The 23,162-nt window shown below is 59.0% G+C and overlaps 1 protein-coding gene across 3 annotated transcripts in view; it reads right to left on the bottom strand.

The window, feature by feature from the left end:
- SEMA3F (semaphorin 3F) overlaps nucleotides 1–3,267 on the bottom strand; it is a 35,126-nt gene extending 31,859 nt beyond the window's left edge. For 2 of the 3 annotated variants that reach the window (XM_069475739.1, XM_069475740.1), the window contains exon 1: nucleotides 2,761–3,143. The gene's annotated coding sequence lies outside the window, so the exon portion shown is untranslated. Of the gene's footprint in view, nucleotides 1–2,760; nucleotides 3,144–3,177 lie in introns of those variants that run through there. The other variant, XM_069475741.1, reaches the window with a different exon arrangement.
- Between the last annotated feature and the right edge of the window lie 19,895 nt (nucleotides 3,268–23,162).

The raw sequence follows: 23,162 nt of genomic DNA, 5'->3' as shown, positions 1-23,162 counted from the left end.
AGAACACCTCCTGAGTGCCTGGCACACCTCTCCCATTCCTTCAAGATCTCCCTTCACAGATGCCCCCTCCTGGGGAGGCTGGCTGGGGGAAGGGAGAACCAGAACCAGCCCCTCCCCCAGTGTGGGGGGCCCAAAGTTAATGCTGACTGAATGGCAGGCTCTGACAAGAGGGGCACGTGGGAGAAAGGGCTGCGTAGCCACCATCACCCTCGGGGTGTACCTGGGAGGCCCCCACTAACAGTTGTGTGAATATGCACACGTCCACACTTGCATGCCCACACACGTCTTCACAAGCATGAGTTTGCTCAAGAACTTGACCTGCTAGTGGGGTGGGGCTCAGGGAAGCTGAGAGATACCGTCGTGGCTTGGGGAAGGCAAGATGCAGTCTGAGTCCCTTGGACAGCTTTAATCCTACGTGTCAGGGGCTCATGTCAACCTGCCTCCTGCCTCCCCCCACATGACCTCATTTTTCCTGCATCTATTTTCATGGTGACAAGGTCAGGGTCACCAAGGACAGGGTTGGAGTCACCTAAGGTGTCCAGGAAGGTGGGGGGCCTTTCCACTGAGCCCCTACAGGGACCTCCCAGGATGCTTTGGCCCTTTAAAGAGGTGAATGAGGGATGCTCAGGTCTGCTGGGGCCTCAGGCCCAAGTCCAAGCCCCCCCGCTGGGGCAGCCTAGCCGGTCAGGGAGAGAAGGAGAGGGAAGGAAGGAGAGGAGAGGGAGGACAGCGAGGGGAGGAACAGCATTTTTACAGTCCCTTTCCCTCTGCAAGCCCCTAGATGCCTTCTATTCAGCCCCAGCCCCAGAAAAGCCCCCAAGTCAGATTGAGCCCAGGTGGGTGGACAGAGGAGGAACAGCCACCGCCACCTGGGAGCCCACCAGGAGGAAAGAAGAGAAGGAGGGAAGGAAGGCTGGTGGGAGGGAGCAAGGGAGGGAGGCAGGCGGGAGGGAGGAGGAGAGAGGGAGGAGAGAGGGAGGGACGGAGGAGAGACGCTCAAACAAAGAACCGAGGAGCTGGGGCTGGCAAGGGGTGCAGGGAAGGGGCGGCCAGAGGAAGGAGTCCGGAGGCACCTGGGGGCAGGACAGGGGGCCAGGTGGTCCAATTGTCCAGCCCAATCCAGACCTCCCAGGCTTGGAGTGGGGGGCAGGGGAGGACGGCCTGCCTCAGGGAAAGGAGGTTGGCTCCTCAGAGCTGAGAACTGCCTGATGGAAGGGAGGCAGGAACAGGGGCTGTGGGGGACATGGGGAGGAAATTATTAACAGCACCCCACCCCCTACCCAGCCCCTCAGATATTTCCCCCACCCCCAACAAGAGCTTCTCCTTGGCTCCTCGGCTTCCCCATCCCCCAACACCTCAAGGACCAGGAAGCAGAGCCACCCCAGCATAGCTGGGACTGAAATCCCCCTTTTGTGGCCAGGGTTTCCCAGTCAAGGTCACCTGAGCCTGGCTCCATCCTCCCCCCAAGGTATGCTGAGCAGCCCGGGCTGAGGCTGGGCTGCCGGACTTCTCTCTAGCCCCTGCCTCCTCTCTGGCCCCCACCTCCGCACTTCCGGGCCTGGCTTCTTCACAGCTGAAGGGGAGCAGCAGGGGTAGGTGTGCCTGTGCCCCACCTGCCTAGACCCCATACCCTATGGGGTCTAGGCACAGCCCCCGGGCAGCCTGGGAAGAGGCCCCAGCTCCATCCAACCCCCTGGGCTGAGATGAGACTCCCAACCCCTGGGTGCAGTTTCTCTATCTCTGCAACTAGAATAGCAACTGCTGGGAGACAATCTGGGTTAATTCAGGAGGACAGGGGTCCCCAACCTGGCCCAGCTGCACGGTGGACGCACTGGAGCCTTCAGTTGGTCCCGTCCCCTCCCCTCCCCTCCCCTCCCCTCCCCTCCCCTCCCCAGGCATTAATGTGCTGGTGGCAAAACACAGCTATCTCAAGAATTAGGAGTTATTTATCCAGCCGCCGGAGGAGCTCCAGCCAACTCCTCCTGCCAGCACTGCCTCATTCCTGGGCCACCTTGCCACCCTCCTATCCCATCTGCTCCAGGCAAGCCCACCAAGCTCCTGTTGTCCCCCTGCCCACTTCACTACCGGGGCCCCAGTTCAAACCGGGGCCCAAATGCAGGCTCTACCAGCTCACCTACACCCCACATACAGCCGGCCCTTATTCCAGGCAGGACTCCCTGCTGTAAAAGCAAACCCAAGGTGGCAGCTTGGGGTCAGGGAGCTGACACAAAGCTGGGAGAAAAGTAATGGGACTGGCGGTCCTCCTGCTCTGCTGCTCTGGGAGACCCCCCACGTGGGGCTGCCAGTATGGCGCTTCCTTCCAGGCTGACCAGTCCTCAGATAGGGACACTGAGGCAGGGCAGGCGCACCTACCAGGGAAGAGCGCTGCCTCAGGCATTAGTGGGAGAGAGAGCTGAGGCGGGAGAAGGGGGATCGGAACTCCAGCTCTAGCAACGTGAGGGTGGGGGTGTCTGGGAACACCCACCCACCCAGAACCTTGAGGAGAAAAGTTGCTTTGCACACTGGTGACCCTTCAGGCCCACACATGCCCACGCTGCCCCGGAGCTAAGGGGTCCGGACCGCCAGGACAGGTACGAAGCCCGCCCCAGTCCTGTCGCCCCTGTGTCCACGGGCAGACCCGCGACTCGCTGAGCCCCGCTCGTCGGACACTTCTGCGGAGTTGCAGTGCCGCGGGTCCCAGAGGGGTCGTGGGGTAGACCGGCCGCCTGCCCTCTCCCTCCCGGTCCCCGCTGCACTCACCTCTTCCGCAGCGGCGGAGCCTGGGTGCTCGGGCGGCGACGGCGGCACTGAGCGGCTCCCGTTGGGCCGGCCCGCGCTAGCGGCCCCCCGGGGCCATGGCCCTGCCCGCGCCCTCTCGCCGCTGCGCCTGAGCCGGGATCGGCGCCTCGGCCGCGGCTTAACCGGTTCCGCGGGCTTCGGGCGCGTCAGCAGCCGAGGGCCCGGGCCCCAGCCCGGGCCATGGGAAGGCTCAGGGGCGCTCGGGGCCGCCTCCCCCGGGGCGGGCTGCGGGCGCCCCCTGGCCGGCGCGCCGAGGGCGCATTCCCCAGCGCGGGGCGCAGGCGGTGGCGCGCGCTCGGCTTCGAAGCGCTGCGCTCGCCTGGCTGCTGGACGAGGGCCGGGCGGCTGCGCTGGGCTGCACGGCTCCTCGCGGCGCGCCCTGGCCCTACGCTGCACTCGGGGCTCGCCGGACCGCTGCGGTTCGTTCGCTCTCTCTCGTCTCGCGGCCGCCGGCGGGACAGGGCGCTCGGAGCCTCGCGGGGAGCGCCGGCAATTGGCCGCCCGTGGGCGACATTTGCATAGCGCGGCCCCGCCCCGCCCGGCCCGCCCAGCCCCACCCCCGGGGCGGGACCCGCCCAGCCACCGCCCCGCCCCCGCTCCACCTGTCCGCAGGCTGGGCTCAAGGTTCCCAGGCGGTGGGCAACCTGCGCCAGGGGAGGCTAGTCCGCGCCCTGGACCTCAGCCCCCGTTTCGCGAGCGGCGCCCCCGCCCCGCCCTGGCTTTGTCTCTCCGTGGATACACAGCGCACATCGCGCCTGGTGTTTACCGGGGCACTCAACTCCCTGGCGAGAAAGGCAGGCGCGCCGGGGAGCGATGAGCCTGAGCTCACCTGCGCACCCCCTTTTGCGTCCCTCCTACCTACTCGTTGCCTGCAGCGACCCTGGCCCCGCGCGTGAGCCCCGCGGCGCAGGACCCGTGGCTGCCTGGGCCGCTCAGCAGGTGGCGGTGCAGCCCCTGGGACAGCTGGCACCGCTGGACCTTCCCTCCCGCCGCCCGCAGCCTCCAGCCTAGGCCAGGTTGGGGCGAGGGGAAGCCCAGCTCTGTCTGGCCACCCAACGACTCCCTGTGATCACCTCAACCACCAGCCCTATTTCAAGCCAGAAGCTCCCATGGACCCTCCTTTTATAGTTCCATACCCTGGAGTAGCCAGATGAGCTGGGGCCTTCTCTCCTAAAGGGGATGCTTGCGTTCAAATAGCCTGGTGATGATCCAAGGCCTCAGCAACTGAGCAGGGGCCTACGTTGACCCCAGGAAGGGATCCTCTGTCTAACCCAACCCCCAAGGTCATGACTTCACACCCCAGGACCACTTCTCAGCCCTGCTCAATGCGCTCTGCTGAGATCCTTAGGGGCATTGGCCCTCTTTGTCCTCTCCTTCCTCCTTTTCCTCCTCTGTCTTTTCCTATTCCCTCCTCTTCCTCGTCTCCCCCTCTCTCCTCCTCCCTCTCTCTGTTTCTCTTTCCTTATCCCCTCTTCTCTCTCTCTTTCTTCCTCTCCTCTCTCCCTTCTTTCATCACCCTCCTTTTCCTCCTTCTCCTGCCCTCTTCCCTTTTTCCTTTTCTGCCCTCTCCTCCTCTTCCCCCTTTCCTTTCCCCCTATTTTTCATGCCCTTCTCTCCCCTCCTCCTCTCCCTCCTCCCCCATTTTCCTGTTCCTTCTCTTCCTCCTTTCTCTCTTTCTCCTCTCACTCCTTACATTCTCCCTCTTCCTCCTCCCCCTTCTCTTCCTGGCTAGCAAGACACCAAGGAGAAGGCATCTCTCCCTCTGACCTGTTGACAGGCTGACTGCAAGTGTAGGGATGGGTGGGGTGTTAGGGACCCTGCTGAGGGTGTCCTGGACTCAGGACTTAGAGTGCTGCCACATGCTCCAAGCCCAGGCTGGGCATTTGAGGTGAGGAAACACCAGTCTGGGGTTACGGGGCTGCAGTGACAGTGCCTGCACTTCTCCCCTCTGTCATGCCTCCTCATTTCCACTCATCTATACCAGAATCACCCCTGAGGTTACCACCACTGCACCCCCATTACCAATGCAGCTTAGGTAACCATCACTATGGCTTCCAACACCATCCCTTCCATTCTTTCACAGCCTCCATGGTCTCACAGCCCTGCTACTTCTGGCCCTACCTGCAGCATCATCAGCATCATCATAGTCACTAAGGCAGAACTGTTAGGACTTGCCAAAGACTCCAGGGTGTTTGGTTGAGAAGGAAAGAGGCTCAGTAGATCTGTTGATGAAGTTCCACTCAGACACACAGAATAGGCCCAGCACCAGAGGCCTTCAGTGTTGGGGGACAGAGGGAGGGGCCTGGGGAAAGGGTAGAGGGCTAGAATTGAGCCTGACTACACAGGGTTTGATGCCAATTCTCTCCTAAACAATTCAAGAGGGCAGAATAATCACATAAAAATAATTATTATTGCAGCAGTGAATCCACATTGAGCCCTTGCTCTATGTCAGTGCTGGGCTGAACACTGAGCATTTTGTAGCATTGTAATATGTTGTTACTATATTTTGCATGCATGTATATATACACTGCCTTTTATTGCACTTCACTTTATTGCTCTCTGAAGATATTGCATTTTTTTACAAATTGAAAGTTTGTGGCAACCCTGTGTTGAGCAAGTCTATCAGTGCCATTTTTCCAACAACATAGGCTCACTTCATTAGCATTTTTGGCAATAAAGTATTTTTTTTTTTTTTTTTGAGACAGAGTCTCACTTTGTTGCCCAGGCTAGAGTGAGTGCCGTGGCGTCAGCCTAGCTCACAGCAACCTCAAACTCCTGGGCTCAAGCGATCCTCCTGCCTCAGCCTCCCGAGTAGCTGGGACTACAGGCATGCGCCACTATGCCCGGCTAATTTTTCTATATATATTTTTAGTTGTCCATATAATTTCTTTCTATTTTGTTTTTTAGTAGAGACGGGGTCTCGCTCTTGCTCAGGCTGGTCTCGAACTCCTGACCTTGAGCGATCCACCCGCCTCGGCCTCCCAGAGTGCTAGGATTACAGGCGTGAGCCACCGCGCCCGGCCAATAAAGTATTTTTAAATTAAAGCATATACTTTTTTTAAACACAATGCTAATGCACATCTAATAGACTACAGCATAGTATACACATAACTTTTTCTTTTCTTTTCTTCTCTTTTTTCTTTTTTTTTTTTTTTGAGACAGAGTCTTGCTCTGTTGCCCTGGCTAACATGCAGGGGCATCATGGTAGCTCACTGCAACCTCACACTCCTGGGCTCAAGCGATCCTCCTGCCTCAGCATCCTCAGTAGCTAGGACTACAGGAGCATGCCACCACACCTGGCTAATTTTTTCTATTTTTAGTAGAGATGGGGTCTCACTCTTGTTCAAGCTGATCTCGAACGCCTGACCTCAAGGAATCCTCCTGCCTCAGCCTTCCAGAGTGCTAAGATTACAAGCGTGAGCCACTGAGCCCAGCCCTACACGTAACTTTTATATACACTGGGAAACCAAAAAAATTCACGTGACTTGCTTTACTGCAATGTTCGCTTTATTGCTGTGGTCTGGAACCAAGCCTGCAATATTTCCAAGGCATGTATTGTATTATTTGGAGAAATATTGTATAATTTCCCACAATTTTGTCTTCAATTCCAAGAGTCCAAAGACCCCTTGAAATCAGCCCTGGACAGCAGGTTGGGAGGCTCTGCATACCAACAGGTTATGGTAATTCACTTCCAGGTACCTCACTGTCATGCTGGGAAGCAGGCCCAGGATGGGGGAGTGGGGAGAGGCTATAACCACCAGGAGTGGTGCCTGCTGAAATGGCGGCATTTTCAGCAGCTGTGGGAAAGCTCCAGGAAAGAAGGGCTTGCAACCTAGACAGACACTCAGGGCTGGTGATGAGTGCCGGAGCCCCATGGCGCACTTAAGGAGTTCAATACGTCTTTATTGAATGAATAAGAGAGCAAATCCCTGCAGCACCAGATCTGAGAGGGAAGAGGAGCCAAGAAGCCAAGAGGCCATGAGCCAACCCCCTCCTCTACTCCTGGCTCCTCTGGACTGGCTGCCCTCACCCTATGCTCTTCCTGCCACCCACAGTCCTTCTGTCCTCCTCCCCAAAGGCCGCTTAGCTGTTCTAGCTCCACCTGAGAGCTGCCCAGGATGCCCCGTGGTTGCCTGAAGGGAGATGGCCAGGCCTCCCTCCCTACTCTGTAGGACACTCAGCAGCTCCCCACGGCCCACTTAGCACCAGTCTAGCCACACAGGTGAAGGGGGGGTACAGACAGAGATGGTGAGGCCAGGTCTGGCTCCTCCACTGGCCCCGCCTCTGAGATCCCCTCATGGGGCAGCCCCCTCCCCCTTCCTAGATGGGCTCTGAGTGCCCAGGAGAGAAACCCTATCCTGTGCAGTCTTGGGATGGGGGCTAGACCTCCTGGAGCTGCTGAGGGGTTACTGGGCCAGCAGTCGGGCTTACAACTGGGGAGGAATTGGCCCAGCCCCCACCCTGGATGACAGTGCTGGCAACAGGCAGGAAAGCCTTGAAGATTTCCTCCCCCAGACACCCCGGCCTTTCAACCTGGCCCAAGTTTTCTTTTTGGCAGTGCGTGTGCCTGTTTCTCTTCCTTCTGGCTCCTCCAGGCTGTGCTGTAGGGACTGAACTGCAGCCTTCTGGCCTCCTGCTGCTGGTGCATCCTCTCTCTGTCTGCCGCTGGCTCACCTCTGGCGGGGAGAAGCGGCCTGATGCAGCACTGTGTAACCGAGAGAGCCCGCCCTTCTGGCCTCCACATGTGAACGCTGCACTGGGAAGGCCTGGGCCTCAGAGACCTGCCATGCCCCCGATGAAGGTAGCGGCTACACTGGCACTCCCTCCCCTGCCCAGTCACGGGGGGGCGGGGGGGAACCTGTTTCCCGGGCCTTGCAGGCTGAGCAGGCCCTGGCCTGCCCAGCATTGCTGGCTCAGGTTTCCCCACTTTCTGGTTTTCTCATCTCCCCTGCCCCAGGCACGCAGCCTGCTCTCTGGCCCAGCCCCCACCCGCCACCCGGAACTGGATCCCAGAGAGGGGGAGTGCTAGAAGGGGCCAGGGAGGGGACAGGGGCAGCCAGTTGGGCAGCACCAGGAGGGGGCAGGCTGAGAGGTGACACCCATGGCCCAGGGCCAGGATGAGGTTCCCTTCAGCCTTCTCCTGCCCAGCCTGCCCCAGGGGCTGGCTCTGAGCCGATCAAGAGCTGGAATGACCCACCTCCCTGGCTGCTCCCCAGAGCTGCCTCTAAGCCCTTTCTGCTGTTCTTCCCTCTACCAGGACTGTTCTTCCCAGACGTCAGCGCCAGTCCAAACCCTGTGTTTCCTCTAGACCTAGGCCCTTGCACAAAGGGCCCACTCTCCCTCTTAAGGCTGCCTCAACCTCCTCTTCCCCACTTGGGCCCCTCAGGCATCCCAAGCCTCTTTGAGAGCTCTATATGCTACCATCTCTGGGCCTTTGCACATGCCGTTCCCCTGTACCTCAAATGTCTTTTCCCGTTTCTTTCTAGACCCTTCAGGCTGCATCTCCTAATGGCTGGCTCCAGAGCTCCCTTGGGCCCTACAGGTCCAGCAGCCCCATCCAGACAGTAAGAGATCCTGCCCAGGGGACCCAGACCCCTCTGTGTTCTCCCGGCTGGGCCCCCCATGGACCCAACAGCAACTGCTACTCCTGAGAGTTCAGAGTGCATAATAGAGAAAGAGACACAGAGTACTGAGATCCTTGCTGTTACCCACACCCCTCATTCTGTGTGTGCACAGGCTGGCTCGTCTGTGTGTTCGTGTGTGTGTGTGTGTGTGTGTGTGTGTATGTGTGTAACAGTAAAGGAGGTGGGGTGAGTGAGCCTAGGCTTGGCTGGCTTCGAAGTGACCCATGACCGTTAGCCAGCCTGAGCACATCCTGTTTAGACAGAGGCCAGACAGCCGTCCCTCAGCCCCCGCCTTGCCCAGCCCCCACTGGGAGCCCAGGTCCCGGGCCTAGAGCGCAATCCATACCTGGCCCTGGACAGGCCTCCCCAGTAAGAGTCAGGGCAGGAACTCTGGGGTTCCTCTGCCCTGTGGCAGGAACCTTGTTGCTGGGGAACTGGGACCTGGGCCAGTAATGGCTGGGCAGCCCCAGCCACTGTAGTAGGGGGATGGAGAGGGGGGAGCCTGACGGGGGAGACCCTGCCTGTGTGGGGAAAGCCTTGTGTCAGCAGCCCAGACTGGGAGCCCACACCATAACTCCTTGGCCTCGTCCCGCTCAGCTGGGCAGCTCTTTCCCTCCAGCTGCTCAGGCAAAAAGCCTCAGCATCAGCCCGGACCCTCTCTTTCTCTCACGTCCGCATCCAAACCATTGGCGAGAAGTTTAAGCTTCACCTTCAAAATATACAAAATATCAGGTAAGCACTTCTCACCTCCCTGGCCACCAGCTCTGCAGCCACTGCGTATGCAGCCACCACCTCCACGACCAACCTCTCTCCGCGACAAGTCCGGGACCCTCCTCACAGGGCTCCCGGCCTTCCTCACCTGCCTCCCATCATCTAGTCAGCCAGGACCCAGGGGGACCGTGTTAAGATGGAAGCCAGGTCCTGTCTCTCTCTTGCTCAAAGCTCTCCATGGCTCCTACTTTGCTGAGAGTCCACGCCAAGTCCTCAGAGTGCCCATCACTCCCACACCTCTCTGACGTGTGTCCCCCTCTTGGTTACAGCTGCCTCACTCTTCCTCCCATGCCAGGCACACTCCAGCCTCAGGGCCCTGCAATGACTGTTCCCTTGGCCTGGATGCCCTTCCCACAGCCACCTACGTGCTTCCGCCTCCTCTCCTTCAGGTCTCTGCGCTGATACTGCCTGCTCAGTGGTGCCCCCGACACACCGCCCCCAGCATCCTTGATCTCCCTTCCCTTCTCTATCTCTCTCTCCTCCCAACAGACCATAGAATTGACTTATTTTCACGCTAAACTGTCAGCTCCAAGAGGGCAGAGATCTTTGCCTGTTTTATCTGTTGCAGCTTCTGGGCACCCAGAATGGAGAGGGTTCCTGTCATGGGTGTGAATGAATGACTGAATGGGGCCTCAGGGGAGAGGGAGCCTCGCCCAAGCCTCCTGCAGACTGATCAGGGCTGTGAGCTGCCTGCCCCTCACACTTACCTGGAGCTGAGGACGGGGCTTGGCGGGGCTTGGAGGGTGCCCATTTGCTGTTTCCCCCTCTACTTAACAGCTGGACTGACGAGAGTGTCTCAAGCTGCAGCAGCAGGGACTCAAGGTAGACCCTTCTTTGACTTAAAGGCAGTGAATTGCTCCTGTAGTCCCAGCTACTTGGGAGGCTGAGGCAGAAGGATCCATGGAGCCCAGGAGTTCGAGGCTGCAGTGAGCTATGATGATGCCACTGCACTCCAGCCTGGGGCACAGAGCAAGATCCCGTCTCAAAGAAAAGTAAGAATAAAAATGAAATAAATTGAAAAAAAAAAAAAAAAGGCAGCGAAGCTCTGAGTGTGAGCTCTCCAGGGCAGGCATAGTCCCTTAGGCAGAGGTGTACTTCAGGGCTTGGAGAGACTGGGTAGGTCCCTGACAAAGTTGACTATGACAGGCTCTGATCTTGTGAGGTTTCTGGCTGCCTCCCAGGCCTGCATCTGCTGTGCACACTCCCTCCATGTGTCTGTGTGGCCGCAGTCCTGGGAGAGGGGGGCCTGAGCAGGGTCCTGAAGCCAGGCCTGCAAGCCGGGATCTGGACTCACTTAGTTCCAAATGACTGGGGAATGTCCCTTCCGTGACAGCGGTGGTGTGGCCTCCCCTAGTCCCTCACTCCCAGCAGGGGAGTGGGGCCCAGATGAAGACAGCCCCTCAGAGTGGGGGAGGGGCTGGTGGGCAGACATGGGCTCCCTGCCATCCTGGCCTTCCTCCTTAAGCCTGGCTCCAGGTCATCCCTGAGAAAGAGTTGCAATATGAGGTCACTGTCCCTGCCCTCAGACCAGAGATCTGAGGCCAGAGCATCCCATTTTGATCTTCAGCCTCCTGAGCCAGGAAATGGAGAGTCGTCACCAGCAAGACCTCTGGCACGCGGCATTGGGATTGGCCAATAAGGCGTCCTCCTTCCAGAGAATCTCCCCTCTACAGCTTATGGCCTTAGTGTCCTAGGCGAGGGTCAGGGTGGCAGGGCTGGTGCCAGGCAGGTGGGGAGTTGGGCCTGCCCTGGCCAACCTGGTGCTTGCCAAGCACTCCATCTAGAAAGGTGAACCTCTTTGCTCCCTGTGCTGGAGCTGGCAGGAAATGAAGCCAAGCCTATGTTCCCTACCCCAGGGTTTTGGTGCCTTCTTGTCTTGTTGGGGTTAGATTTTCAAACACACTTGGGCAGAGTGGGGTCCTTGGCCATTCCTGGCCTCTGACCCTTCACCCAGGGATTGGAGGCTCTGTCTGTGCTATCTGTGGAGTCCTAGCAAGGGTCAGGCCTCAGGCTCCCCTTGGCCAGAACATCATTTTGTACCCATTTAATAGAGGGGAATGTTGAGGCCTTGAGGAATAAGGGCTTAGGTGACCCTGTCAATGAGCACTTTGAATACTGAGGTACAATCTCTGAGAAGGGAAAGACAAGGACTGACTTGAGGGTGATAGGGCATGACATAGTCTGATTCAAGATTTTAAAAGATCCTCCTGGCTACTGGGGTGTCAGAGAGGGGCTGTGGCCATCCAGGAGAGAGGACAGGGGTCTGGCTGGAGCACCAGGGGTGCTACTGGATATCCTCAAACTTGGCCAGGGTTCCTTCATCCTTCCCTTGGAGCCCACCCCTTGGCCTGACTTGGAATTCTGGTATAGGGAGAGAGGCCTGGCCCTGGCCCGTATACACCCTGGACACATGGCCTGCCTGGCTGGCCCCTCTGCCCCTTCTCCTGAGACAGTGGTTTAAGCTTTAATCCGAGGACAAGTTTCTGCAAAGCTCATGTTTGCTGCCAGAAGGAGCAGTGGGACCAACCTAGACGGAGGGATAAGAGAGTGGGGAGAGTGGAGGAAGGGAGGGGCAGGGCCTGTGTGGCGAGAGATCAGAAGTCCAGACCCCATACTCTGCCCTGCCTGGCTCTAGCACCCCCAGACTAGTTCCTGCCCCCCAGAGGAATGCATTCATGAGTCCAGAACCTGCCTGAGCACCTACTGTGTGCCACCCCACCTCAGCCATGGGCACAGCTCACAGGGAAGAGTCTCTGGGCTCAAGCATCACTCCTGGCTGGGCCAGGCCTGGTCAGGTCCAGACTGCCCAGGACACTGGTGGAGGGCCACAGAGGGCCACTGCTACCCCAAAGGGAGGCAGTTGCCCTCCCCACCACTGTTACCTGGGCACATCACAGTCCCTGAGGGGAAACAGGCCTGCCACATGCCCGCATCCTTGTGCCTTGTTGTCCCTTAAAGCGCCCCCATTGCCCTCTAGCCAGAGTTGCCCAGCCTCTTTCCCCTCCATCCCTTGCCGCAGTCCTGCGGGACCATCCCACACCCCTCCGTCTGCACTCCCTGCTCCTGCCTCGGGGAGAGGAAGCACCCACCTCAAAGCCCCAGGGTGGTGAGGGTCCAACCCAGACTACCTTGTGTTCCCAAGGCCACTGAGCCTGAGACCTGAGCAAGCCAATGGCCGAGGACCAGGTCCCCTCTGAGCAACTAAGACTCTAGGGAAAAACACCAGTGTGATCTGGAGCATAGGCCCCAGCCAGCCCGGCCTGGCTCCTCTCTGCAGAACTCACCTCGCCTAGGCCCATGTGGCCCCTGGCTGGGAAGGCTTGGGGGTACTTAGGGCAGCTGTAGCAAGGGAATGGTGATGTTTGACACAGCACCCACAGTTAGTCTGGGGGTGTTGGAGCCAGGCAGGGCAGAGTATGGAGTCTGGACTTCTGATCTGTCCCCACACAGGCCCTGACCCTCCCTTGCTCACCCCTCCCACATCTCTTATCCCTCCATCTGGGTTGGTCCCTGTTCCTTCCCGCAGCAAAAGCTGGGTGGCTGGAAGCAGAAGGGAACTCCAGCCCCTCTCTGATAGCCCCCCCAGTCTCAGTGCACCGACGCTGGGGGACGGTTGGTCTGCCACTCCCAGGCCTAGGCTGCGTCTGATTCCCCTGAGAGACATGTCCCATGGATCACCCTGCTCAGCCTCAATGTACCTCCCTGGGAGTGGGCTGTGTCAGACATCACCCTTCCCTTGCTGTGGCTGCCCTGCCAGCTGAGTACACCAGTGCCTCCTAGCCGAGGACATCTGGACCCCAGACCAAGAAGGGTCTTAGGCAACAACCCAAGGCCCTGGGTTGACACACAGCCTCAGGAAACCCACATTTCCCAGCTCAGTGGCCTTGGGAACACAAGGTAGTCTGGGTTGGACCTTCGCCACCCTGGGGCTTTGAGGTGACGAAGCGGCCTCAGAGGAGCATGTAAGGGCTGGGCTGGGGTGGGGGCATAAGACACGAGAGCCCCCTCCCACCCAGGCAGAGTTTGGAAGAAATTGTGTGTTGTGTTTCCCCAAGTGTTCCCCCAGCTGCCCACAGAGTTCTCTCATGATGGGGCTTGTTGTGAGGGGGCCTTAGGGCTCCTAGCTCTCCAGGCAGGGGCCATTTCCTGCGCCCTCTATCCCTGTTGATCAAGGGCACACCCCCACCCAAGGAAGATGGGACTACCTGCCTGTGGATCCAGGGCTCTAGACAACCCACCCTATTCACACTCTCCCCACAGGGCCCCCACACCTGCCCACGCCAGGGTCCCTCACCCTCTACCCGGCCAGAACCAGACAAAGATGCTAGTTGACACATGGGGAAACGAGGACCCTGAAAGAGTCCCCCGGGAAGTCTGAGTCAAAACCAGCAAAGTCCAGTTTGCCTGCCGTGTGACCCAGAGAGAGGCAGTCAGATGGGTCTCCAGAGGGACTCCCAGGCAAACCTCAGTGCCTGGGAGCCCTCGTGCCACTCCAGGGATTCTGGAGGCCACAGGCTCGTCACATCATACACCATGCTGCTCCCAAGCCTTTGCCTCGGCTTCTACCACCAGGAATGCCTTTCCTTGTCTCCCTAGGGGGGCCTTCCGGCCTGGTTCCAATTCCCTGTGTTTTAATCAAATGTCATCCATTCATTCTGCAGACATAATGTGTGCCCAGCCCTGTGTTGGCAAAAGGCCACAGAGGCTGACTTCTCTACCCCAGTGTGGTCTGAAATTTCAACAAAACTGTCTTTCAGGAGCCATAGGCCAGGCTTACAGGCGTAGAGCTGAGGGGAGTCACTCCAGGAAGGGGAGCCCTTGATGGCCCCCTTGGGGATTTGAGTCCCTACAGGGCCCAGGCCCCACCAGGACGCTGCACCTTGGAGAGGCCCTGGGAGGGCTGGGAGCTGGACTCCAGGCAGGAAAGGGCCTGGTGTCTAGTGAAGCCCAAGCCCCAGCAGCGCACAGCCTGGATGGTGGTGGAAGCCCTGTGGCGCCGGCCTGGCTGTCTACAGAGCTACGAGAGCCCTTTGACCTCACCATGCCACCCTCCACCTACCCAGACATCAGGGCCAACCAGGCAGGGGCCACGGGTGAACAGGCACACGTGAGTGTGGGATGGCTCCTGCTGGCCCCACCAAGAACCACACAACTCCGAGCCCGGCTACGTGAGGCTCTCACCACCCACATGTACTCATTTGCCCCCAGTTTCCTTGTCTGTAAAATGAGAGCACGTCCCTTCCTCACAGGGTGCTGGGAAGATTAAACAAGCCACTAAAAACAGGTTGCTGGGAGCAGCACCTGGCACGTAGGGTGCAATCTCGAGTGCCACCTTGCTATGACTCATCATCCTTCCCCAGTGGATGACAAGAAGATCACCAGGGGCACCAGGGCCTGCCTGGAATTCCTCTGCTGGGGGCCAAGGAGAGAGTGGGGTTTGTCTCCTCATCCAACGGAAGGGTCCACTCAGGCTGGGGCAGCTCTCAACTGCCCAGCACAGACCCGACCTGCCACTGTCTCTGTTGGTCAGGCCTCCAGGCCGCGGGGCGGCCCCAGTGGAGCCTCCACAGGCAAAGGCAACCTCTCTATCCTGCTGGGAGAGACCCTCATGCAGGTTGTCATGGGAATGTAGCATCTGCAAAGCAGGCTGTCTGGGACTCCTGGGCCCCCACCCCTCTCCCTCCACTCTTGCCCTGACCCCAACACCCAGCCCACAGTTCCTCCAAACAATTATGCACCAAGAGCTGTGGGAATTGGCAAGATGATGAGGCCCTGGGTTAGCTTCCAGGTCACCGGGGAAGTGTCCTGGTGACAAGGTGCAGAGCGTGCCCAGAAGGCTAGGAGAGTGATTAAGGGAAGCTGCTTAGAAGAGGTGACACTGCTGCTGGGCCCAAAGGACCAATCAGAGATCTCTCATCCAGAAGGATGAGTGAACAGCCTGGGCAAGGGCCTGGAGGCACGCCTTGTCATGGTGTGTCCTGGAGCAGGACTCAGAGAGCATCAGAACCAGTAGAGATGGCAAGGGGGTGGGGGTGGCCATGTGGTCATGTGGTCATGTGGGCCAGTCCACGTGAGCTCCATGTGGACTGGCCCTTCCAAGAGCAGGAGGGACCCGGATGGAGCAGCGAAGAGGCAGGGTGAAGGCAGACTTGGAATAGTCCTTGGAGAGGCCACAGCTAGAGGCAGAGTGAGCAGGCAGCAGCTGGTCCCAGGGAAGCTGGGGGCCTAGTTGGAAGGGGAAGCAGAAGTGCAAGGAACGAGGTCAACCTACACAAGGGGCCAGGGCTTCCTGGAGACCTGCAGCCTGCGGGGCCTTTGCTGCCTCTGTGAGCAGTCTGGTGGCTGACTGAGAGACACCCCCTCCGTAGGACATGCTGCTTTCATGAAGGTGGCAAGCTAGGAGGCCTGGAGGCTTCTAGGAGAACACAGGCCGTAGGCTGGGTCCCTCTCATAATTTTCCACCCTCCCCAGCTTCCTAGTGTCCTCCTCTAGACACCTGGTGGCCATCCAAGCGCACCCATGGGTGATCCTTGGGCTGGGGCAGAGCGCATCTGCTTCCAAGGGGGCATGGGCTGTACTTCAGAGACCCTGCCCCTGCACCCTTGTTCATAAATGAGGAAACTGAGGCCCAGAGGCAGAAGCCTTGCCCAAAGTGCCACGAGGCTGAGGCTGGGAGAAATATGGTGTCTGTCTGTCCTTCTCCCAGGCCCCCATAAATGAGCATTCCCAGCAGGAGTGGGCTCAGACTGCAAGCTGCATTTGAGCTGCCTCTGGCAGTGCGGCCCTGCCTTCGAGAGCCCTCAAAGCCTGCTTGCTCTGTCCCTTCCCTCAGGTCCAGGCCTAGCAGAGCTTCCCCATGCAGGGCACGGCTCCTGGAGGACAGCAGGCCATCTGCTTTTCCCTGTAAGGACCCTCCACCCTGCCCCCTTGCCTGCTTCCTCTGGGCTGGGGAGTGGTCCTGGGCCAGTGCCTGACCACCCAACTCTAACAGCCCTGCCTGGGGAGTCCCTGTCCCAAGTGGGCTGTGGCTCTGCCAAGGGCTTCTCTGGGAGATCAATCTGCTGGGCCAGATCAGGGGAGAAATGGGTAGGGCTGGGGTCAGGGGGCCAAGTGGTGTTGCAGGGTAGGGCCCGAGGGAGGACGATGGCCGGCCTCAGTCTTCCCCAGGGGCTGTCTGTCTTCCAGGTGTCAGGCAGGGCTCTCGGCTACCCTGCCCCCCCCACCGGGTGGGGGGCTTCCGGCAGCTCAGAGGCCCCTTTGTCCCTTATCTTCTCTGCCTCCTTGGTGGCAGATACAGATAAGCATCCCATTTTGGGCTGAAATTCCAGCCTAGCTGTCCACTCCACCACTGGGCTCTGGGACTTGCCAGCCACACACTCTCCCCCTCCCTGGGATCTACCCAAAGTGTCCAATCCACTCAAGGTGCCCCCAGCTGCACTTTCCCCAGGACCCCTCCCCCATCTGCACACGTGGACCTGCACCCCCCACCCCCTTGGCCATATGGGCGCACGCCCTCCCCCCTCCCCCATCTTATTGACAGTGGGCCACTCTGAGGCCCCTTCCCCTCCCCCCATTTCCACCCTGCTAGCCTGGATGGGGAAGTTTGCATGTGGGGCCCCTGACCTACCAGCGAGTGCCTGAAGCTGAGGAGCTGACCCCCGCATGATTCCAGGGAACCCCCGGGCAACCCCCAGACACACGTATCCCTGAGGCTTCCTCGACCACCCCTCTCAGGGACTCTGTCTCCATCTCCCAGCCCTGTCTCAGCCTCTCTTCTTCCCTGTCTCCCCCCTCCCCCCTCATTAAGCCTCCTAAACCCGCCAGCTCCCTGAAGCAGGAAATTGCATTCTGCCAAGATTAAATGGACTTGAACGCCCTGCCTCTGCCCGCAAGGGAGGGGAGCTGAAAGGAGCCAAGTTTGCTGGGGGTGGGGGGGAGCCCAGGACACCAAACCTCTGGCTGGGGAGGTGGGACCCAGAAGGGTGGGGTTTTTAGGATGGGGTGGGGCTTCCTGAAGGGCCCAGGGGAGAAGATGGGGGAGGCTGAGCTGGGGAAGAGGCCCCCCCTGCTGCAGTGGGAATGAGGAGCCACTCTGTGGGGGTGGGGGCAAGTTCTGATTAGGTGGGGGGGGGAGAGGAAAGGGGTGGAAGGAAACGGCAATTGGGAGGTGAGAGAGGATGCCTGTCAGGTGGAGATCCAGCCGACAGGAAATGGGAAATGAACTTTGAGGGGTGTACTCACTGCTTTTTGGAGTACCCAGAGAGAGGGGCTGGCATACTTCACACTCCCCGCTGGCCCAAGGTTTAACAGGAAGGGGACAGTCAGGCGGGTCGGGGACCCCTGGGTGCCCTTGGGTCCTTGGGGAGCCCTGCACAGTCCTCATCAGGACCAGGGAGCACTGAAGGTGGCCATGGCGAGAGATGCGCTGAAGGTCAGGACCCTCCCAACAGAGGCCCAGAGCCTGTTGCCTGCAGCGGCTTCTCCCTACAGATGGAACAATCAACCCACTTCCCAGATGCGAACCCTGAGGCCCAGACAGGCTGCTCCTGCCCCAGGCCAATTTCAGATGTGAAGGGAGTTGGCGAGGGGTGGTGCCAGTCCCTTCCTTCCCCAGGTGGGCCTCCGACGGGATCCTGAGCCCAGCTCTGAGTCTAGGTCAGGCCTTCAGAGCCTGGTAAAGCCACATGGACTAGAACCAGGGCTGGAGGAGCAGGAAGGAGCACAGCCGGTCCAAGTCAGGCAGGTGTCATCCTGGGAGCACCCATCTTTAGAGTCACAACCAGGGGTGACAATGCTTACTGAGCACCCACTGTGTGCCCGCCTGTCCTTGGCATAGGGGCAGTGGTGGGCACTGGGACATGAGGAAGGATAGCCCAGCTCAGTCAGCATGGTGGCAGGGAACGAAGGGAAGCAGAGAGGAGGGAGGTCATCTGGGGAGGGCCTGAGAGAACTTAGCCCGGCTGAACGTGGGCAGGCAACAGCCCTGAGGCTGCGCGCTCAGAGATCATGCGATCGTTGGGCAGGACTGGGGCAATAGACAGCTGTGGGAACTGCTGTGAGCTCCAGAGCAGGGGCAGGGGACCGTCTCCCCCACCACCCAGCCCCACCCACTCAGGGCCCCTGCCCCACTGGCTCCGGGGCTGTGTTTGTTCAGACGCCGGTGCCCATTTCAGGCAGCCCGAGCTGGGCAGACAGTTCCCCAGGAAGGAGGCTGGCTTCATGCTCGTGGCTATTGAAAAATGGGCTTCTGGCCGGGCGCGGTGGCTCACGCCTGTAATCCTAGCTCTCTGGGAGGCCGAGGTGGGCGGATCGTTTGAGCTCAGGAGTTCGAGACCAGCCTGAGCAAGAGCGAGACCCCACCTCTAAAAATAGAAAGAAATTATATGGACAGCTAAAAATATATATAGAAAAAATTAGCCGGGCATGGTGGTGCATGCCTGTAGTCCCAGCTACTCGGGAGGCTGAGACAGGAGGATCGCTTGAGCCCAGGAGTTTGAGGTTGCTGTGAGCTAGGCTGACGCCATGGCACTCACTCTAGCCTGGGCAACAGAGTGAGACTCTGTCTCAAAAAAAAAACAAAAACAAAAAAAAAAAAAAAAAAAAAAAAGAAAAATGGGCTTCACCTGTCCAGATGGGGGGACCTGACCCTTGTGTTCTGGGAGGGGAAGGCAGGATATGGGGCAGATGTGTCCTTGGCTAGTGCATCTGGGGTCACCCTGGCAGGCCCTGGGAAGACAAACCAGTCCCTGGGAATGGGGTGCCTGCTACAGCAACAGCTGTGCTGTGCCTGCTGGGAAGGGACACAGCTGAGTCCAGAGAAGGCTGAGGTGACAAGTAACCCTCACAGTCTGCTCCCCCAATGCTCCTGGCCTGAATGTTCCCTGATCACTTCCTGTTTGGGTTCGCAGACTGCGGTGGGATCAGTGGAGCCTGCTGCGGTAAGATCTGAACTGGCCTGTCCTTCAGGTCACTGACGGGCAGTGACCCAAGGCCCCGCCTCTGCCTTGTCCTGGCCCCATGTCACTAAGCTATCCATTATGAACAAGCGGTGCCCCCAGCACCTCTCCTCTGACCTCCCCTCCCGCCGGCCTCCCCTGAGACTTGCTCTCAGAGAAAGCCTGTCAACACAGCTCCAGCCATGGAGATTCCTCTCTGGTCCTGGTACAGCCTCCTAGTCCGGGCTGAGGGTTGGAGACCCCCAGGCCCGGCTGGCTCGGCTCAGGGATTTTTCCTCAAGGAAGACCCCCTAGTCCCCCCTCGGTATCTCATGTTCCCTGTGTCCCCTACCACAGGTCGGACCACTCTGATCTGCTGTGTCTTCCTTTCACAAGGGACTGTGGGAGGATGGACACCACATTGGGCTCAGTCACACTTAGTCTCCAGGTCCCGACAGCACCGGGTAATAGTTCAGTCACCTGAGAGACTGAACACAAGGTGCAAGTACATTTCCAAGGCTTTTTTTTTTTTTTTTTTTTTGAGACAGAGTCTCACTCTGTTGCCCAGGCTAGAGTGAGTGCCGTGGCGTCAGCCTAGCTCACAGCAACCTCAAACTCCTGGACTTAAGCGATCCTCCTGCCTCAGCCTCCCGAGTAACTAGGACTACAGGCATGTGCCACCATGCCTGGCTAATTTTTCTATTTATTTTTAGCTGTCCAGATAATTTCTTTCTATTTTTAGTAGAGATGGGGTCTTGCTCTTGCTCAGGCTGGTCTCGAACTCCTGAGCTCAAACGATCCACCCGCCTCGGCCTCCCAGAGTGCTAGGATTTCCAAGGCTTTAAGGCCAATATATTCACTACCTCACACGTAGAACAGCCGGTGTGTCCCTCTTTTTCCCAGGCTCTGGGGTGGGGGCAAGTGGGCAGGGGTGTGGACATGGCCAGATGTGATTTCTGCCTCCAGGGAGCTCAGAATCTTCCTAGAAGACAGGACTGGGAGCTAGGAAAAGGTCCCCCAGCCCCAGAGAGACCTGGGCGGGGGGTCTGTTAGTACATCAGGAGACTGGGGCAGGCTGTGGTGGCCAGGGCTATGTTAGGGCTCTATGGAGAGGAGTATCATCAGACGGGCTAGGAGGGCTTCCCAAGCCTCTGTGTCTGGCCTGGTCAGCCAGCAGTGGAGACCAGCCTCCAGGACCACCCATACTCCCAGCTCTGGTCTGCCCGCTGTCCCTGTGGCTGGTCACCTAAGTAGCTGACAGTACAATTTATATACTGTGGTCCTCAGCAACCACCCCTGCCTCCACATCTACAGGTAGTCTAAACGCCTCAGCTCCATGCAGGGGGAACTAGGCCTTTCACTCCCCTCCCAGGAGGCCCGTGTAACCTCCCTGTCCCGGGTGGAGAGCCCTGCCTTGGCAATCTGAGTAAATGCCTCCATCCCTGTGCCCCTGCCCCACCACCCCGTGTCGGGCCTCGCCCTGCACTCACTGTCCAGTTCCCAAGGCCATGCAGATCATGAGCTGTGGGATTTCGGACAAGTCTCCTGACCTCGCTAAACCTTTGAGGTCTCCCAGCTCTAAAGCTGGGATGCTCACTTCTCGGCTGTCAGGTGGCCGGCAGAGCACGTGCCCTGGGTTTGGGCTAGCACATCACACAGGCTATAAACAATGCTGGGATTTCCTCGGCTTCTCTTTTAAATGCCTCCTGGGCAGGCAGGCCTCTGGGCCCTGATACCTGGCTCTGGAGCCCCAGGGACCCCACTCCACCAAGGCAGAACAATGCAGGGTTTCTTGATGTTCAGGAACCAGGCTGGCCCAGGGACACCACAGTGGAGTTTGAGTGCGAAGGCCCTGGTGGAGCTGCAGTGTGGTTCAGAATCAGTCCCCAGATATTGGGGAGCTCTTTGGGAGCCTAAAAGCCACAGGCTGCTGAAGTAGGGAAGGAGTCTGGCCCTGCTTGTGTTCCATCTGCTCTGCTCCTCCCCAGCCCAGCCTGGGCTTCTCTGGTCTGGGAGCCAGGGAGTAGCAGGGCTGGAAAGAGCAGTGGGCAGGTGGTGGATGGCCGCAACACCCCTCCATCCTTGTGCCCCCCTGGGCCCCCTGACCTCCTTAACAGGGGCTTGATTTAACCCCTCCCCCCTTCCCCTCCCACCAGCAGGCAGGAGGACGGGAAAGCATTAACGCCATGGAGAACCATGTGGCTTTGTCTGGGCTGGTGGAGCCTACAGGGCTGATGGGAAGAATAACTCATGGGGAACGTCAAACCTGGAGTTTATTATCCTGAACACGGGGGCTGCAGACCCATGTGTTCAGGCACTTGTGGACCCTGGAAGGGCTTTGTGGGTCCTCAGTGGGCAGGGCAGTAGGGATGCCCTCAGGTGGAGTGGACTCTGGGGCTGGGGCTGCTATTTAGGAGATTGGGGCGGCGGGGGGGCAATGCTTCTCCCTCATAAACTGGCTGGTGCTTGGGACTTCCCTGCCTTGGGCACAGATAAGGGGGAGTGGGCAGGGCCTCGGGCAGGGGCCTCAACCCAGGGGTTCTCTGTAACTCCCCTAGGTTGTGGGCTCATCTTTCCCCCAGAGGGGCTGTAGCTATAGGGTCTTGGCCCTTGTGCCCAAGGACCAGGGAGGCTGGAAGCAACTTCCCTTTGGCTCTGACACCCATCTGATGGCCCTGCAGTCCTTGGCTGTGGGAGCCAGGCCTGGGGCTGCCGGAGTTACAGTGATATTCTACATCATCCTGGGAGAGAAGGCCCTGCACCCAGCTGACTGATGGAATAGCAAAACAGGCAGAGGTCAGAGCTGCGGGAGGGCAGAGGGTACCCCCAGAAGTCTGGGACTTTCCTAGACTTCTCTCTCCTTGAAATCTCTTCTCAGGGTGTGGGGAGGCCCCACCTGTAGGAGCATCAGCCTGTCACAGAGAGAGGTCAAGGCGTGAGAGTTATATGTCTACACGGGAGGGTTGGGCAGCACACGGTTCGTGGAGCCCCATCGTCCAGGACCCCCTCTACTCTGCTGGTGGGGCGCATGCATCTACCTGTCTGTCCTGGGCTGCCAGCTCCTCTTCCCCCAGCTAGGAGACCGGTGGGGGCAAGGAAGGGATGCTGGTCCTCATGAATTCGCAATGACCAGACTTAATGAAGCAGGTGCCTAGGGAGCGAGAGCTCTAGTGGGAAGGCGCGGGGAGGAACTGGACAGTGTTTGCATCCCCTTCCTCGCCAGGCTTCTCAGATGCCCTCTGCCCAAATCCGTCCAGCCTGGGGTTCCACTAAGCTAAGCTCCTTAGCACCAGGACGCAGCATAAACAACATCTGTCCCCTGTTGTCCTAGGGTCTGAGCCCTGGTGTCTTGAGCTCCCCAGATGAACCCTTGGGACACAGTGGGGAGGCCTGAGAGGGTCCCTGCTTGCTGTTCCTGCTCCCCCGTAGGCACAGAGCCACAGTCCACACCTCACGCAGGCCTCTCAGGTGTGCTGGCCTCTGCCTGTCAAGCCATGTGAAGCCCTCATCTTCTCGCTGTAGACATGGGCCTGGGGCGGGAATGGAGAGGAAGCTGTCCTAGTCCTCAGGGTCTAGTCTGAATGGAGGAGTTGGGGAGGAATTGGCCCTAGTCTTCCCACCGCCCCTCTGACCCTCCACCTCTGGCCGGTGGCTGTGGGCCCCCCACCCTTCTAAGATTCAGAGAAGAAAGAGAAGAAATGAGGTGTCTGAGGATGAGGATTGAGGGGTGGAAATTACCTCAACTGAATTTTAAAAACCCCTGGCTGGTTGCCATAGTAACAGAAAGGTGCATCCCATCTCCATGGCAACAGGCAAACACCGAGGTCTGCTGCTAGGATTGGGGATTTGGGATGTGGCCAGAGGGGGTAAGCAGAGGAGGCTGGGTCTGGGCTAGAGCAGCTGGGGGCAGGGGGCTATCCAGCCTGGGATGGTCCGCCCCTACCTTTCCAGGGGGCCGGAAGGCCAGGCTAGGCCCCTCCCTCGCAGTGGAGTCACAGCGGGATGGATTGCTGGGAGTAATCCCCTAGCTCCC

This window comes from Eulemur rufifrons, chromosome 7 (assembly GCF_041146395.1).
Source record: "Eulemur rufifrons isolate Redbay chromosome 7, OSU_ERuf_1, whole genome shotgun sequence".
Classification (NCBI taxonomy): Eukaryota; Metazoa; Chordata; class Mammalia; order Primates; family Lemuridae; genus Eulemur; species Eulemur rufifrons.
Note: the sequence above shows the minus strand (reverse complement) of the source record. Positions and strands in the feature narration are given on the sequence as shown.